Source organism: Microcebus murinus, chromosome 6, assembly GCF_040939455.1.
Source record: "Microcebus murinus isolate Inina chromosome 6, M.murinus_Inina_mat1.0, whole genome shotgun sequence".
Lineage (NCBI taxonomy): Eukaryota > Metazoa > Chordata > Mammalia > Primates > Cheirogaleidae > Microcebus > Microcebus murinus.
In genome coordinates, this window is record NC_134109.1 from 29,920,328 (window position 1) to 29,937,034 (window position 16,707).

Here is a 16,707-nt window from a genome sequence, read left to right on the forward strand (position 1 = left end):
ATACGGGCACTCCTGCAAGTGTCTGTGGTCAGAGTTAGATTTACAACCTCTGGACTCTCCAGACTCCTGTGGCTTTTGTTTCACAGGCTTTACGATCACTATCTAAGTTTTCCATTAACCGCATTTCATCCTATACATACTTTTTGGGTTCCCACCCTAAGCCAACCTAACAGAAAATGCCATTAGGGAGGATTACCCTGGGTTTTTACTGTGCAATGAATTGGTAACATTCCATTTCACTTGCATGTTGTGGAAAGAGGTACATGTGGATATTTGTCATGTTATGCCTTATGTATTTTTCTATTTGAAACATTTCTATTAATTTTTCAAAAATAAAAGCAAACGAGGAATTACAAGTGTGGGTATTGAGTTCTGAGAAAACACAAAGAGCAAATCTGCACTGCCAAACACACCTATAACGAAGGGATGGTTTTATGCCAGCAGACCAAGACCCTTCTCAGCATTCACAGCCCAAGTTGGTTGAGTAAAAGGCAAAATCTTCTGGGAGAAAAAAAGAGAAAATCTGAAAGTGATCTATTTTATTCTCATGTCTTTGAACACTAAATCACTACCTGCTAACTGTTAAGAGTGAAGAGTATGCCAGTCAACACCAACACGCTCTGCCAGTTTAATTTAACAGTATTATTTTGCCTCACTTTGCAATTACTCCCACATTCCCCAGGGAGAAACTAATGGATTACTAAAAATAAAATGGAGATTAAGTGAATCACTTAGGATGTTTTGGCTCCCAACTCAAACTGGCTTAAACAAAAAGGAAATGTATTGGCTCAAACACTTGGACGTCAGAGAAGGGGCAAGCTTCAGGGCCGGTTTCCCTGGGATTCTGGACTCCGTCCTCCACCCACTGTGGCTTCTTGCTTGGAAGCCAGAACACTGCAGCCATGCCAGACCTCACACTAGCACACAACAACGTCCAGAAGAAAAGAGGCAGTATCTTCCTGTTGCTCTGTGCTAAGTATGAGAAGACTTCTGCCAGAAGTTCTAGGCAAACAAACCTACACTAGAGTCACCCTGGCTAGAACAGGATTATTGGACCATCCCTGAAACCAACTGCAGGCCAGGTAACACTCAACACTGGCTGATGGAGACAGAGTTCAAGAGTCAATCACTAGTAACGCAGGGATAGGACTGCTCCTAATCAGGGCTCAGCAGCTGCAGTCAGTTCCTCAACTCCGTAACATCAGGAATAGAAAGGATGCACGATATGCATCCAACCTTCTCGTCCACTCCGTTATTATTTACAAGGAATAGCCTGGGCAATAAGGGGTGTAACAACATGAAATAAACCCTATTGTGAATATGTGTATATAAAGCTATAGACTCAAAAGGTGGATGGACCAAATGAGTTGATCTCTTTGAGAAAAGTAGATTTAAACAATTTTTGTTTCTTTATTTTCATTTCTCCAATCAGAAATTTAAACACAGAAATTCAACACTTTAGAAAGTAGGTAGGTCATAGGAAGTATGGCATAGTACTTACTGTATTCTTGTGCCATGGCTATAGAAATTTAGACAACATCATCCACACTAATAATGTATAACCTGAAATAAAATAAGAAAAAAACTTGTTAAAATATATAAGAAATATCACTAAAATACAATAGTTGCATAACTTCCACAAATATCTTTATTCTTAAAGAGGCAAATCAACCTCTCTAAGGTAAGGAGTTGCACTTAAATTACACATTATAGAAAATGTCTTCAGCATTAGAGTATCTCTAAAAAAAATTTTTTTTTTGAGACAGGGTCTCTCTATGTTGCCCAGGCTGGTCTCAAGCTCCTGGGTTCAAGAGACCCTCTTGCTTCAAGCCTCCTAAGTAGCTGGGACTACAGGCATTCATGACCAGGCCCAGTTATTTTAAATATTTTCAAAATCATCTGCCTCTATTGTAGATCTGACCATCAAAAACCAAAACATTTGCTTCAAGTGATGTCCTTGATAAAAAAAAAAAAAAAAAAAAAAAAAAAAAAAAAAAAGAACAAAAACCAAAACACATTCAGGTGCTACAGGATGACACAAAGAAAACCCCAACAAAATACATTTTTATCAAATAATATTGCCCTGGACTGCTGTTTATAAAACTGAAACAAAAAGGGGAAAAAACAGAATTATTAAACATATCTCAAAAATCACTTCACACAACTCACCTATTCAATCCAATGCAACTTGAAGCTAGATAAATCAGCTTCAATTTCTAAATTCCTAAATTTAGGGGTCAGAGGAAACAGTTCTCAGGAAAAAAAAAAGTATGTATCTGATTCTAATATTTGATACTACATCATCTTGCTTAATAAAAATCATTGAATATTCAGCATACCATGGAATGTTTAACAAACCCTTAGAACTAGAGACTCTTAAGACCCTAAAATTACTTTTATTTTTGGAGACGGTCATGCTCTGTTGCCCAGGCTAGAGTGCCGTGGTGTCAACCTAGCTCACAGCAACCTCAAACTCCTGGGCTCAAGGAATCCTACTGCCTCAGCTTACCGAGTAGCTGGGACTACAGGCATGTGCCACCATGCCCGGCTAATTTTTTTCTATATATTTTCAGTTGTCCAGCTAATTTCTTTCTATTTTTAGTAGAGACAGGGTCTCGCTCTTGCTCAAGCTGGTTTCAAACTTCTGACCTTGAGCGATCCGCTTGCCTTGGCCTCCCAGAGTGCTAGGATTACAGGTAAAATTGCTTTTAATATTGAAAAAAGTTAAGAACTCTGTCCTTGTCTAAACCCTAGGACAAACAACAATATAACAAGTCACACTCTCAATTAAAAAGGACTGAAAAACATAAAAATCTTATTAAGCTCCAAGAGACAGTGGTGTTTCCAGGTGGTGGTATGACAAAGCTGAGGATAACTGTGCATGTATCTACAAATACTGCATCTAATTTCACTTTCTTTAGTGTATGTGAGATTTGTCCATGTTGTTGCATTATGATTCGTAAAAATGTTTTAAATCATTAAAAGAATAAAAGTGGAAGCCTCAAAACAGAATATTTGCAACATGTGTATCTACCAAAAGACTCATTCAGAATATATAAAGATGCCTTACAAAACAGTAAGAAAGGCCAGGCACAGTGGCTCACACCTGTAATCCCAGCACTTTAGGAAGCTGAGGTAAGAGGTCAGGAGTTTGAGACCAGCCTGAGCAATACAGAGAGACCCTGTCTCTACGAAAAATAGAAAAACATTTGCCAGATGTCATGGTGCATGCCTGTAGTAGCAGCTACTCCAAAAGCTGAAACAGGAGGATCTCTTGAGCCTAGGAGTTTGAGGTTGCAGAGCGTTATGATCAGCCACTGTACTCTAGCCCAGGCAACCCAGTGAGACCCTGTCTCAAAAGAAAAAAGAAAAAAAAAAAAAATATATATATATATATGGGTTTGGCTGTGTTCCAATAACACTTTATTTACAAAAACAGCCAATGTGCAGGATAAGGTTTTGCCTGCTGTACAGCAATGAATATAAATGAACCATAACTAAGACAACACCACTGAACAATCTCACAAAAATAATGCTGAGACAAAGAAGCCAGAATACAGTGTATGATTCTGTTGTATAAAGTTCAGAAATAGATAATGCTATGTAAGTCATAATAGTCTCATAGTTACCTTGGAATGGGAGTGGGAGGAGGCAAAGACTGGGAGAGGTGAGAAGAGGGTATTTTGGTGGGCTAGTAATATTGGATTCCCTGAGTTGGGTAGTTTCATGGTTATGTTCAATTTGGAAAAATCCACTAAGGTATACAGTTATGATGCACTTGTTTTCATTTTGCGTTAAAAATAATTTTAAGTAATTTTTATAAATAAAGACTATGAGCCACATCACTTAGTGGATGCTTTCCCATAGCCCGTTATCCCTGGATATCAAACACTGCCGGGATGGCAAGCCTTGTTCCCTAGCAGAGCAGCTTCTCGAAGGCTCTCCTTCATTTACAGGGTGATACCTGCATTGCAACTAAACCCCTCTTCCAAGTTTCATGTAGGATTTGACAGAATGAGCTATGATTAGACAGCTCACACAGGAGTGGCAGGAGGTGAATGCAATACAGAAGGAGAGAGGAAAGTAACAGATGGGAGAAGAGACTGGGAGAAAGGAGGCCCTGCATTTTAACATAATCTGCTGAATAAGCCATACAGAATAGAAAGTAACATAAGCAGCTTAGAAACACAATTTGGAAGGTCACTGAACTTGCCTTTGAACAAAAATAATGACAATTTTAAAGCTCCCTAAGGCTCTTAAAAGACCGATGAAGGGTTTTATTTCCAGTACAAAAATTTCTTCCAATCTAACAGATGAAATGGGCAGGAAGTTTTCAGTTTTTTCAAGTGAAGAAGCAAACCTGACAGATGATACAATCTTGACTTTCTAAACCTGCGTGTTTTCAACAACTTCTATACCTTGATTTCATCCTATCACTAAACACAGTAAACTACATTTCACCATATTTATAATTTAATTAGATATTGTAACTTCCCAGGGAATCACAGGAAGTCATTAAGTTACCAAGGCTGTGGCCCAATACATTAGGAGAGACAGAGACTATGCAAAAGCCAGAGATGACAAGACCATGGGTATCACATTACAAGGACTTACATCACATCAGCATGGGCTTATATCATGAGGGAAATGAAAAGAGGAGTAAAGGAAAAATAAGTGAAAAGAACTGACTATACTATATAACTGGAATGTAAGGAACTGGATGCTCCTAGTTGCTGGAAAGTGAAGATAAAAGTCCCTGTCTTAGAGCTCACAGCATAGAGAAGCTGGCAAGCCTGTGTATCAGTGATTTAAATTAAATGTAAATAGAAGTTATGAAACATGCACAAGTGCTATGGGAGCTACAAATTAATAGGACAGAATTATTAAACGTAGGGGCAGTGAAATGCAAGCAGGAAGAGGATAAGATAAGGAAGTCTTCCCATAGAGGTAAGAATGGAAATGGGTTTTGAAAAATGATAGATAAACAAGGTAAGAATGGTAATAGAAACATCATTCTAGGCAGAGGGAGAGGATGTACAAAGGCAGGGAGGCATGAATGAGTCAGTCATATCTGAGGAATAACAAGAAATCAGAGGCAGCCAGAATATGATGTACTTGTCAATTACATAAGTTCGAATTCTATCTTACAAGCATTTTGGAGCTATTGGGGTGGGAACTAGGGGAATAAAAATGGAAAGCAAGGTATAGAGGGGAAGTGGCAAGTCTCCAAATATATCTTTTTGTATAGTTTTGACATTTAGAATCACGGTAATGTTTCCCAAAATAAAAGAGCAAAGAATTAAAATAAACCAGTACGTAGGGGGTAACCTAAAATAAACACAAAAAGTAACAAATGAATTACATTACAAATATATAACATAACCACACTGAAGGGCATGTAGAAGAAAAGAACTAAGCACTTTGGACACCAGTATATACAATGAGGGTAGAGACAAAGAAAGGGGAAAAGCTAGAATGAACTCCATGGCATTGGACTTGAATCAGAGGTATCACTATGAACTCGTGGTTCATAATATGTATTTCAATAGACTGATAGACAGGAACAGACAGATGTAGAAATATGTGTGTGTGTGTGTGTGTGTGTGTGTGTGTGTAGTTTGTTTGTTTTTCCGCCAGCTCTGTGGTCTGAGATCACCTAGGAACAATGATATCCCAGTAGCAATGAATGCACTTAGCACCCACACATTGGTTTCTAAACACTATCCTTCAATAAAAAGATCCGGAACTACTTGGAGAAATGTCTGGTTGCAAAACTGGGGCAGGGAAACTACCAAATGAGCCTGGAACATCTTTTGGTACCAAAAGGTAAGGAAGTGCTATAAAAAGAGAGCAACTTATTGAAGAAAAAAAAAAGGTGGAACCAAACTGAAGGGGCCAAATCTTGGACAATTTGAATAATAAAATTAAAAATTTTATTAATAGATTATAATCCATAGAATAAAACAAATATCTAAAAGTCCAAACTAAGAAAAATAAATAACTGAATATTTAAGCAAATGGAAAAGAAGGCCAAACTTTCCTATAGGAGAATTTGAATTGATAAATGGAGTCACAATGGTAGAAATAGAAAAGCCACCATTTGACAAACACCACAGATTAAAAGAGATAAATGAGTCATAACTAAATGCAATGTTTGATCCTAGATTAGATTACAGTCAGACAAAAGACATTACTGGAACAGCTGATAAAAATTCAAATACAGTTTAGAGATTAGTAAATAGTATTGTTATCAATGTTAATTTCCTGATTTCCATAATTTCACCATAGTTATATAAGATAATAACATTTGGGAAAGGTGGGTTAAGAGTGTATGGAAGCCATTTGACCTATTTTTACAATTTTTTAAAAGAAATTCTGGCTGGGCGTGGTGGCTCATACCTGTATTCCTAGCACTCTGCGAGGTGAGGCAGGAAGATTGCTTGAGGTCAAGAGTTTGAGATCAGCTTTGAGGAAGGGCAAGACCCCATCTCTACTAAAAATAGAAAAAACTTAGCTGGACATTATGGCCTGCGCCTGTAGTCCCAGCTACTCCAGAGGCTGAGCTAGGGAACTCACTTGAGCCCAGGAGTTTGAGGTTGCAGTGAGCTATGTGACATGACACTCTAGCTGGGGCCACATAGTGAGACTCTGTCTCAAAAAAAAAAAAGAAAAGAAAAAAATTCTGAGATTATTTTTTAAAAAAGACATGGATAGATGAGAGGTTACAAGTCATACATAACCTTAATCCAAAACCTGGTTTCAGATCTGTTCATTTTCGTGAACAGGGAGCTGGCTTCACAGATAAGTTCAATTTTTGAAATTCATTTCCCTGTCCTTTCTGTGCACCTTTCTGTGTGTATGCCATACTTTAAAATAGCACTTATTCAAACACAAAATGAATGAGGAGCAAAAATACTGGCAAATACTAGATTAAACAAAATAAAACAAAACCATAGATTTCATTGGTTAGTTATAGAGGAAGGTACTTAAAATTCTCAGAGTCTAATTAAAACACTTGAGAAGGCATCACTTTCATTGTGGTTTTTCAAAAGAAAAAAATATATTTTAAAAATAGTTTTAAAAATCTGCTATTTTGCTAGTTGGCTACAGGGACAGGTGAGACTGCTTTTCTTGGGCTCATACCAATTAGATTATCAATTCATTTGTATACATGTATATGAACAGAACTTTTAACCAAAAAAAATCAAACTTTTCAAATCAGTATAACTGGATTTTTTAAAAAAACAACTTCATACTGCTAAGCTGACCTGGCTGAGGTTAAAGTAAGGTGCCCCAGTAGCTTAGTAACCACTCTCAGAGCAAGAGGTTCTTTACACCACTTAAAATTACATTTTGAGAACTTGAAAAAGTCATCAGCTACATATTTAAAATTGGCATCAAAGATACCATCTACTTCTCTTGGGTTTAAATGTTATATAATAGTGTTCAGAATTTAGAATATAATGGACCATATTTTATATGGATGACAGTATGTACAAGATCTTTAAAACAGATGGCAAGTTACATAGAGACATCAAGTGACAGTTCTGGCTGATTCAGCTCTAATTCATTGTTTGCTTTCTAACAGCACTATTTCAAAAAGAGCAATTCCATAGCCCATAGAAAAGATTTTCATTTTACGTAGAGGTGACATCTTAAGAAGCCATTATACAGGTTAACAGAAGAAATGAACTGCTATAGAATACACTGGAGATATGTTTCGTCAAACCATTAGTTTTTATACCCAAAGGTATATGCTAAGTGTATCGGCCTAACAGTCGTTGAATTTATTAAGCCATAATTTCGCTACACGAATTCTCCATTCTCTCCTTCAGAGCACACCGAATACATCAGGAAGTAATGTTTGCCTTCCCCTCTACAGTAACAACTGTGCATTTGGCCTGAATTCTAAATAATCAGGTTCTTTATGAAATTTTTGAAGTTCAGCCAATATACAGATCTTTTCACTAAAAATAAGCATGGAGGAAACAGGCTCAAATCGTAGCTGTCATATTTAACTCCTCAAAACGAGGGAGGACAGCCCTCACAGACAAGTTGGATAAACACGCACAGACCTCACCATGGCCATACATGTGCTACTGTCACTAAAACAGAATTGTTTTTAAGGACTGGAAGCATGAACATTCAGCTGGATGTCTGATGGCATCAGCGCTCTAAAATCTACTGACCTAACACTTCACCAATCGCATAGTGTCTTTCCACACTCGTTAAGACCACAGTAGGTGTGATGGTGAGTTTTATATGTCAACTTGGCGAGGCCATAGTACTCATTTACTCAAACACTAATCTAGCTGCTGCTGAGAAAGTATTCTGCACATGTGGCTAATGTCTGCAGTTGATGTTAAGGAAAATTATCCTTGATAATGTGGGCAAGTCTCACCTAATCATTGAAAGACCTTAGGAGCAACAACTGAGAGTTCCCAAAGAAGAAATTCTGCCTCAAGACTGTAGCATCCACTTCTGCCTGGGTTTCCAGCCTGCTCTACAGATTTTTAGCTTGCCAGCCCCAACTGAGTCAATTTCTTCCTTAAAAATCAACCTCTCTCTCCCCTCTGCCTAAATATTTATATATTTCTACACACATTCCCACACATGCATCTCTACTGGTTCTGTTTTTCTAGAGGACCTTGACCAATACGCTAGGTAAAATGAAACTCTTTCTTCTCACACCATTGACAAATTCCAACATCAAATCAAATGTGTGGTGGGGAGGGGTCCCCACACCACCCAGTTCTTTAATTCTTCACAGACACCAACTGGATGCCCTACAATTCAGGTCAATGTTGATGCTGTCTACCTGGAGTTAGCTTAGATCCCACAAGTTAAGGGCTCAGTCCCACGAGACTGTCCCCACTTCAGATGCCAACTGCCAGTTCGGGCCTCAGGTCCTACAGATGGATGGACAGGCAACAAGTTGTGGGTTCCCACGACCCCCTTCTGGGGTTTGATAATTTCCTAGGATGGCTCACAAAACTCAAGAAAGCAGTTAGGCTGTTTACCAGTTACAAAGGATATGACTGAGGAATCCCAACGGAAGGGACGCACAGGGTGAGGTGTTCGGGGAGGGGATGCCGCTGTGGGCACCACCCTCTGGCACCTCCATGGGTTCACCAACCCCAAAGCTCTCTGAACGCCACCTTTTAGGGACTTTTACAGAGAAAGGAGACTTTACCAGGTAGGCATGATTGGATAAATCACTAGCCATTTAAGGGGTTCCAAACCTCTAATCACACAGTAGTCCCCCAGCAACCAGGCCCTACCCTAAAGCTATCTAGGAGCTTTCAGCCACCAGTCATCTCATTAACATACAAAAAGACACTCTTATCACTCCTGACAGTTCAAAGATCTTAGAAACTCCTGTCTCAAGAACCATGGCTCACGCCTGTAATCCTAACACTCTGGGAGGCCGAGGCGGGCGGATTGCATGAGGTCAGGAGTTCGAAACCAGCCTGAGCCTGAGCAAGACCCTGTCTCTACTATAAATAGAAAGAAATTAATTGGCCAACTAATATATATATAGAAAAAATTAGCCGGGCATGGTGGCGCATGCCTGTAGTCCCAGCTACTCGGGAGGCTCAGGCAGGAGGATTGCCTGAGCCCAGGAGATTGAGGTTGCTGTGAGCTAGGCTGATGCCATGGCACTCACTCTAGCCTGGGCAACAAAAGCGAGACTCTGTCTAAAAAAAAAAAGGAACCATGATCTAAGATCAAATATAATAACAAAAGACACTCTTACCACCCATATCAGAAAAGTGTACACGGGTTTTAGAAGCTCTGTGCTGGGAAGTAAATGCCACACTTGGGCTGAGCTGTCAAGGTTGGGTACTTACACATCCAGTCCTTTTAAGCTAACAATGTTTCAGGACTATGTCCCAGGTGTTTTACTTTGACTAGCTCATCTGATTGTTCATGCCAACATTAAGTGGCAGATACTATTATTATCCATCATTCTCAGGAGGGATGGAGGAGGAAAAGACATAATTCACACAAGGTGACACAGCTACTAAGTGGTACTGGATCCCAAATATGAACCTAGGCCTTGATTTGAGCTACTAAGCTATATGCATCCTTAATAATATTTCCCAGGCAGAACAATGGGGCAAAAATATTCCAAGCCAAAAAACTTCATGAGCAATGTCATAGACAAATTAAAAGTAAATGGCATGTTAAACTTGAGATTTGTAGATACAGAGAAGGGATTAAGGGGAACCAGCATGAGCAGAAAGCAGAAACAGAAAAGCAAACTATATAAAGGGAAAAGTTTTCTGGTTCGAAATTGCTAATAATTGCTAAATAAAATTTATAGGATACCCTTGTTTATTAGGACTGAGCTCCTGCAGGAGGCCCCAACAGATCGAACCAAAATGGAATCCCTTGTATTAGGTGCTACACAATCAAACGAAAACTTTAAAAATCAGAAATATCCCAAATAGGCCAGTTTTTCCAAAAAAAACATGAGATTCTTAGCAACCAATCAGAAAGAGCCCCGTCAACCTAAGCTGTCATGATAGGGAAGTCCTCTCTGCTTTAACCCTTCCAAGGAAAGTGACCTGATGCTAACCAATCCACTTTTTTGTATTGTGCTGTTTTCCTTGTTACCAGTCATGCTACCTTACAAAAACCAACTGTTCTGCCAAGCATTAGATATTTTAATTTGTTGAAAAATTTGTTTTTCAACTTTTCAACTTGCAGACTTACCTTTTTGCCATCCTATCAAAGTAAAATTTATTAACAAAATAGAAATACACGTAAACTCACAGAGGCACAGGAAATCCCAATACAGATGACATGAACAGACCAGAGCAGTGACAAATCCAGAGAAATATAAAGCATGTGGAAACAGACTAAAGACTAGCCCATTAGGGCCAACAGACCTATAACCCCTTACAAGTAAGAAGACAGATCTTCAAATAAATTTTCCTAGCAGAACCCTGGAAAAACAGTGTCTGAAGATTCTGGAAGAAGCAGGCCTTGGATGGTGATCCAGGTAATTAAAGAGCACGACACCTACATCAGTCCCCACCTCTCTCTGAGAAGCTATGTGTGGCATTAGCCCCTGGATGAAGGGCATGAGAAACTCCCACAGTGATTCTAGGGACTAGAGAAGCTAGACAATGTTCCAAATAACTTAGGAGTTGATTTATGTATGCCTGCACTCAGAAGGCAAGTAACCCACACATTTTATGAGAAAATCCACCCCACCCAGCGTGGCTTGCCCATGGATGTCCTCCCTCTCTCTGGGATCCCTTCTTTGGCTTCTTCTCTTCTGCTTATAAACATGTAATAAGCTTTTCTCTATAACCAGATCCCTTTCCAAAATAAAGAAGCGATGAGGTAAGAAGGTGTCAATGATGATTTGGAAGTTCCTGGTTAAAATAACTAGATGAATGGTTCTACTATTCTATAAAGAAAGAAAAGAGAGGGAATAAGGGGTGGGGGCGGGAGGGAACAGTTGGTAACATACCCTATTTAAAGTGCTGCCTTCCCAGGAAGAGGTTACAAACTAAAAGTCTTATACACAGAATGTAGTCCAAGGGCACATTTTCCTTGCCCCATGCAGTGTTTTACAAAAATTCAATCCAACTTTTAAAAATCAGGGTACTTAACACACAAATCCACATATACAGCTTCTCTTGAAAAACTGGTGGATCCGATAACTTTGTGCCCATATTCCCAAATAGCAGTGGTGGCTGGAGCCATGCACCCTCAGTGAGGCCTGCACTGCCCACTGTCCCCACTACTGTCTTCCTGACCCTGAGCCTGTGCCAGCTGCCATTTATCATCCCATTACCTCGTTGCTCCCCTTACAGTGGAAAAGGCCTGCTTTTGCTTATTCACATTCATCGGCTTGACTCCTGTAGGCACTTAACTTTGTCAGTCTGCTTCAGAATAACATAGTCAAGAAAGGAGTTGGAAATCAAGATCCTTGGCTGGTAAGAGACGGCTAACGGGGCCTAGAGTTGTAGGTTAAGGAGGGCTTGCTATAAGTTAAAATGGAAGAAGGCTGAGCTCATGAAAGAGATTATATAAAAGGGGATGGCAATTATGGATGGACTTCAGGAAATACTCATAATTCAAGACAGTAAAAGAAAGTGGAAAGGAAGTAACAGGAAGCGACAGGGAGTACAAGGAGTGCGATGTTCCAGAAAGACTTCAAAATGCATTAAGCTGATGATGCACAGATTACAGTAAAAATTCATTCGGTTGTGAGATTAGTGCTATAGAAAAAGATTACAGTCCCCTGTTAAGTAACTTAATTAACAACAAAATTCTAGTCTAAGCTATACATGAAACTGCACTACGTATCAATTGGTTAAGGTTAATACAGAAAGATGTGTCTCTTAATTACTGTCAACATAAATATTATACCAAGTTCTTAAAAGCCATTTTTAATTGACCATAATTATCATATGACATCTAAATTACCAAAGTTTTATCTTACATGTTAAAAGCATTTTCAAATGAAAAACAAAGAGAGAAAAAAATTGGGGCACAATTCAACTACAACAACAAAATTTCCCTCAAATTGTATGTATGAGATTAACCTGTGCTGTCATAACAACACAAATAGTCAGTTAATAAAGCAAGAAAATTACCAGCTTTTCCTCTAAATTTTTATGTAATGAGGAGAGGAAAAAAGCCCATTTAACAGTAGAATATTTGCAAGAATTTAAAGCATCACACTGATGAAAGCCATCAGACTGTGAATGAGTAGGAATATCTACCCCCATACATTTGCTTTACAAAGAAGATAATTCAGAAATTCTGTAACATAAAATAGGTTTCTCCGCCATGACTTCTGTATTAGATTACTAGATAAATAAATGGGCAGAATTCATAAGGAAATACAAATTCAGTATTAAATGTATGTGGAAATTAACAATCAAAAGCAAATATTAAAACAAAGTAGCTATCATTTTAGAACTCTTAAATTAGCAAAATAATATTTTGTAGATATTATACTAGTAAGGGTGAATTAAACTGTTTATAGCTGTATGAACTAGGATGGTGTCTTTCAAAGTACGTAATATTTAGAAAATACTCATAACCTTTGAACAAGTATTTAATGGCTCTCCTAAAAGTGGATTCTATGTAAATAATACAACAGAAACAAAAGGTTACACTCTGCTACAATGTTATTTTTAATGAAACAGAGAATCTGGAAATAAGTCCATTATCCAACAAAAAAATATTACATAGAAAATTATGGTATATCAACACTATAGCCATAATTTATTGTTCTTTAATGTGACAATAAGGAAGACCATATGCAAACCTAGAAAAATACCTGATATCATGTCATGGTGGAAAATAAAATACAAGCTGAGTATCCCTTATCCAAATGCTTGGGACCAGAAATGTTTTTGGATTTCAGATTTTTTTTGTTTTTGGAATATTTGCTTTTACATATTGAAATATCTTGGTGACAGGACCCAAGTCTAAACATGATATTTAATTATGTTTCATATACACCTTATTATACACATAGCCTGAAGGTAAATTTATATAATATTTCAATAATTTTGTGCCTCAACAAAGTTTATGTACATTGAACCATCACTGAACTGCAACCTGTCACATGAGGTCAGGTGTGGAATTTTCCATGCCCACAAAGTTTTGGATTTTAGAGCATTTGGGATTTGGGGATTAAGCCTTGAATTTTTAGATTTTATAATATGCCTACCAGGATTACAACTTCAGTAGGTAAAGAACAAAAAATATACAGGGACAGAAATACTCAGAAAGTAGATTTCTCTACATTAAGTGATAGATTTATGGAGCTTTTTTTCATCTTTCAATATTCTTTTAATAATAGGGTAGATGAATAGAAGAAAATCTGGACATTACAGATTATAAAACTGGCACGGAGGAAAAAAACTATAGTCATAGTGCTAAGGAGAGAGGGGAGAGAGAGAGAGAGAGCTGGGAGAGATGCATATCAGAGAGCAGTAAAGGTAAGTTTTAACAAATGCACTACAAAGAGGACACCAGCTTTAGAAACTTAGAAAGCTACTGGGGACCTAAGAGAAAGCAGGTTCAGCAAAATGATAGAGACATAAATCTTATGCAGAGAACCGCTTAGTAAATACAACTGAGCTGAGGAAGTATCTATGGGCAACCCAGGCAATGCTGGGAAAAAAGGGGTAATCTGGGAAGAAAATCAAGGTGATAGTAGTTTGGAAAAGGGTCAAAGTTGAGAAAAAAAGTTTTCTGAGACTATAAACTAGAAGGAGAGGCAATGATCAGTAAAGAGAAACACTGATAATGCAAAAGAGAAGGAACATTACCAAATGGCTCTCCGAGGCCATATCAGACAAGAACTTAGTTATATGAAGCAACTTTTTATTGTCTTCCCCTCAAAAGCACTCAAATTTGTCTACAAAAGTGATACTTCATTGAAATTTTTCATATCTTCTTAATGTCAGACACACTGATTAGAACATGTCTCCAATAGTATTTAAGCAAAAAGCAAATCAGAGTTCAAGTGAATGATTCTCTTACTGACTTCTATAAAAGCTAGAGGTCCCAAATTAAACTCCAAATAATTGTGTTAGAGAAGTGAATTTTTGCATGAATCTAAAATTCACATTTTTCTTCATTTTAACATTGCTGAAATCAGCATGCATCTTATAATCAGTGACATAGTTTAGAAGTGTATCATAGTTTAGAAGGCTGCATTTTTTTCTTAAGGATACATAAAATACTAAGTTGTCTTATAATTGAAGGTATCTTAAATTTAAAAAAATACAGTATCTTTCTGTCCTTACAAACTGCTCTCTCATGTACTATATAACTACAACAGAAAAGGGGGAAGGGAATAGAAACTTGGCATATTAAATTTTAAACTACTCTTTTTGTTTTATAAAAATATGAAATCAGGAACATTTCGCCAGACACCAGACATTTCATCAGACATTTCTGATTCTGTGCTAAATGATTCCCATGGTCCCGAATCAATAAGGTTTATGCATGCTCATAAATGCAGAACATAAATCCCACATGCACATGTTTCACAGCACTCTGTGTGATTGATGGCCATGCTACAGCACAGGAAAAGAGACATTTAAGGAAAAAGGACAACTAAAATAGCATACTTTCATTTAAACACAATATACTTTAAAACAAAATATTTTTCTATTGAACAAAAAAATCAGAGGCTAGAATAGTTTTATTAAGAACATTAAATATTTTTTTACTCTTTTTAAAAAATGAGATGAGGCATCACTATGTTGCCCAGGCTGGTCTCCCATCTCAGCCTCCTGAGAAGCTGGAATTACAGGCACACACTACCGTACCCAGCAGCATAATATTACATTTTTTAAAGAAATACTATTTAAGCAACTATCACTTAGGGCAATTTAAAATACATATTAACATCTTTGCAACTGTTCTGTAAATATAAAATTATTCCCAAATATTTTACAAAGATAACTAAATATACACATATTTTAATTTTTAGTGACAAAGTTATTGGTTTTTTCACCTCAACAAATGGGTTGTCAGAAAACATTAAAGAAAAATACTGGAAACATGAACTCATCAAACACCTTTGGCAATTACCATAATCACAATTAGCCACTCCAAACTGGCATGCACTACACATTTTTAATGTTTCACAAAAAAGGAAATCAAATATGCCAGCCAATAAATTTATGATACCCCTGATAATTATATCAATGAAATTAGCATCCTAAAACGTTTATTCAGCATAATCAGCTTATAAGAGTGGGGCAGCAATTGACTCATGAAACATTATTTTGTTTTTTGAGATAGGGTCTCATTCTGCCACTCAGGCTGGAGTGCAGTAGGGTGATCATAGTTCACTGCAACCTCCAACTCCTGGACTCAAGTGATCCTCCTGCCTCAGCCTCCCAAAGTGCTGGGATTACAGGTCTGAGCCACTATGCCTGGCCCCATTCAGGAAACATTTAAAAGTAACCAAATATCTACATGAGCTCAGCATCAAAGCCAAAATAGGTACCATGCCGGAAAATTCCATCATGATCTTCTAGTTGCATAACTTTGTAATTTACTTTCATAAACGTTGTTCTTAGGATAAAATGACCTATACTATCAAATGTAATAACTCTGAATCTGCCCTTTTTTGTTGTTGTTTTTTTCTTTTTGAGACAGTCTTGCTCTGTTGCCCCAGGTAGAGTGCAATGGTGTGATCACAGCTCACTGCAACCTCAAACTCCTGGGCTCAAGTGATCCTCCTGCCTCAGCCTCCCAGGGTGCTAGGATTATAGGCATGAGCTACCACGCCCGCCCGCTGGGATGTGCAATTTTTTAATAATATTATCTGTACCATTTGAAGCTAAACTTAGACAAAGTTCACCATGCTGACATATATTAAGCACATTTTTTCAATATAAGTCAGAGGCATGATGGCTATAAAATTTCAAGATCATCAACCATGACTGATGTTACATCATGTAAGAAATTGCAACTAATTTTGTCCTACATAAAAGGGGAATGTGGGTAAGAATTCAAAACTTCTGGGGTTTTTATTACTAAATCTTCTATAAAATGTGGAACAAATCAACATTTTCTGATTACTTAATATAAGCAATGCTCCATGCTAGGAGAAATAAAGAAATAGTTCCTGCCTTCAAAAAAATTATAGTATTCTGGGGGAAAAATATAAAAAACTTTAACATGTGGCAGAATATGGTTAAGTGTTAG

The 16,707-nt window shown here is 37.6% G+C and overlaps 1 protein-coding gene across 8 annotated transcripts in view; it reads right to left on the reverse strand.

The window, feature by feature from the left end:
• SIPA1L1 (signal induced proliferation associated 1 like 1) overlaps nt 1–16,707 on the reverse strand; it is a 350,098-nt gene that overhangs the window by 185,588 nt on the left and 147,803 nt on the right. For all 8 annotated transcript variants that reach the window (XM_012756105.3, XM_012756102.3, XM_012756107.3 and 5 more), the window contains one exon: nt 1,502–1,563. The gene's annotated coding sequence lies outside the window, so the exon portion shown is untranslated. The remainder of the gene's footprint in view (nt 1–1,501; nt 1,564–16,707) is intronic.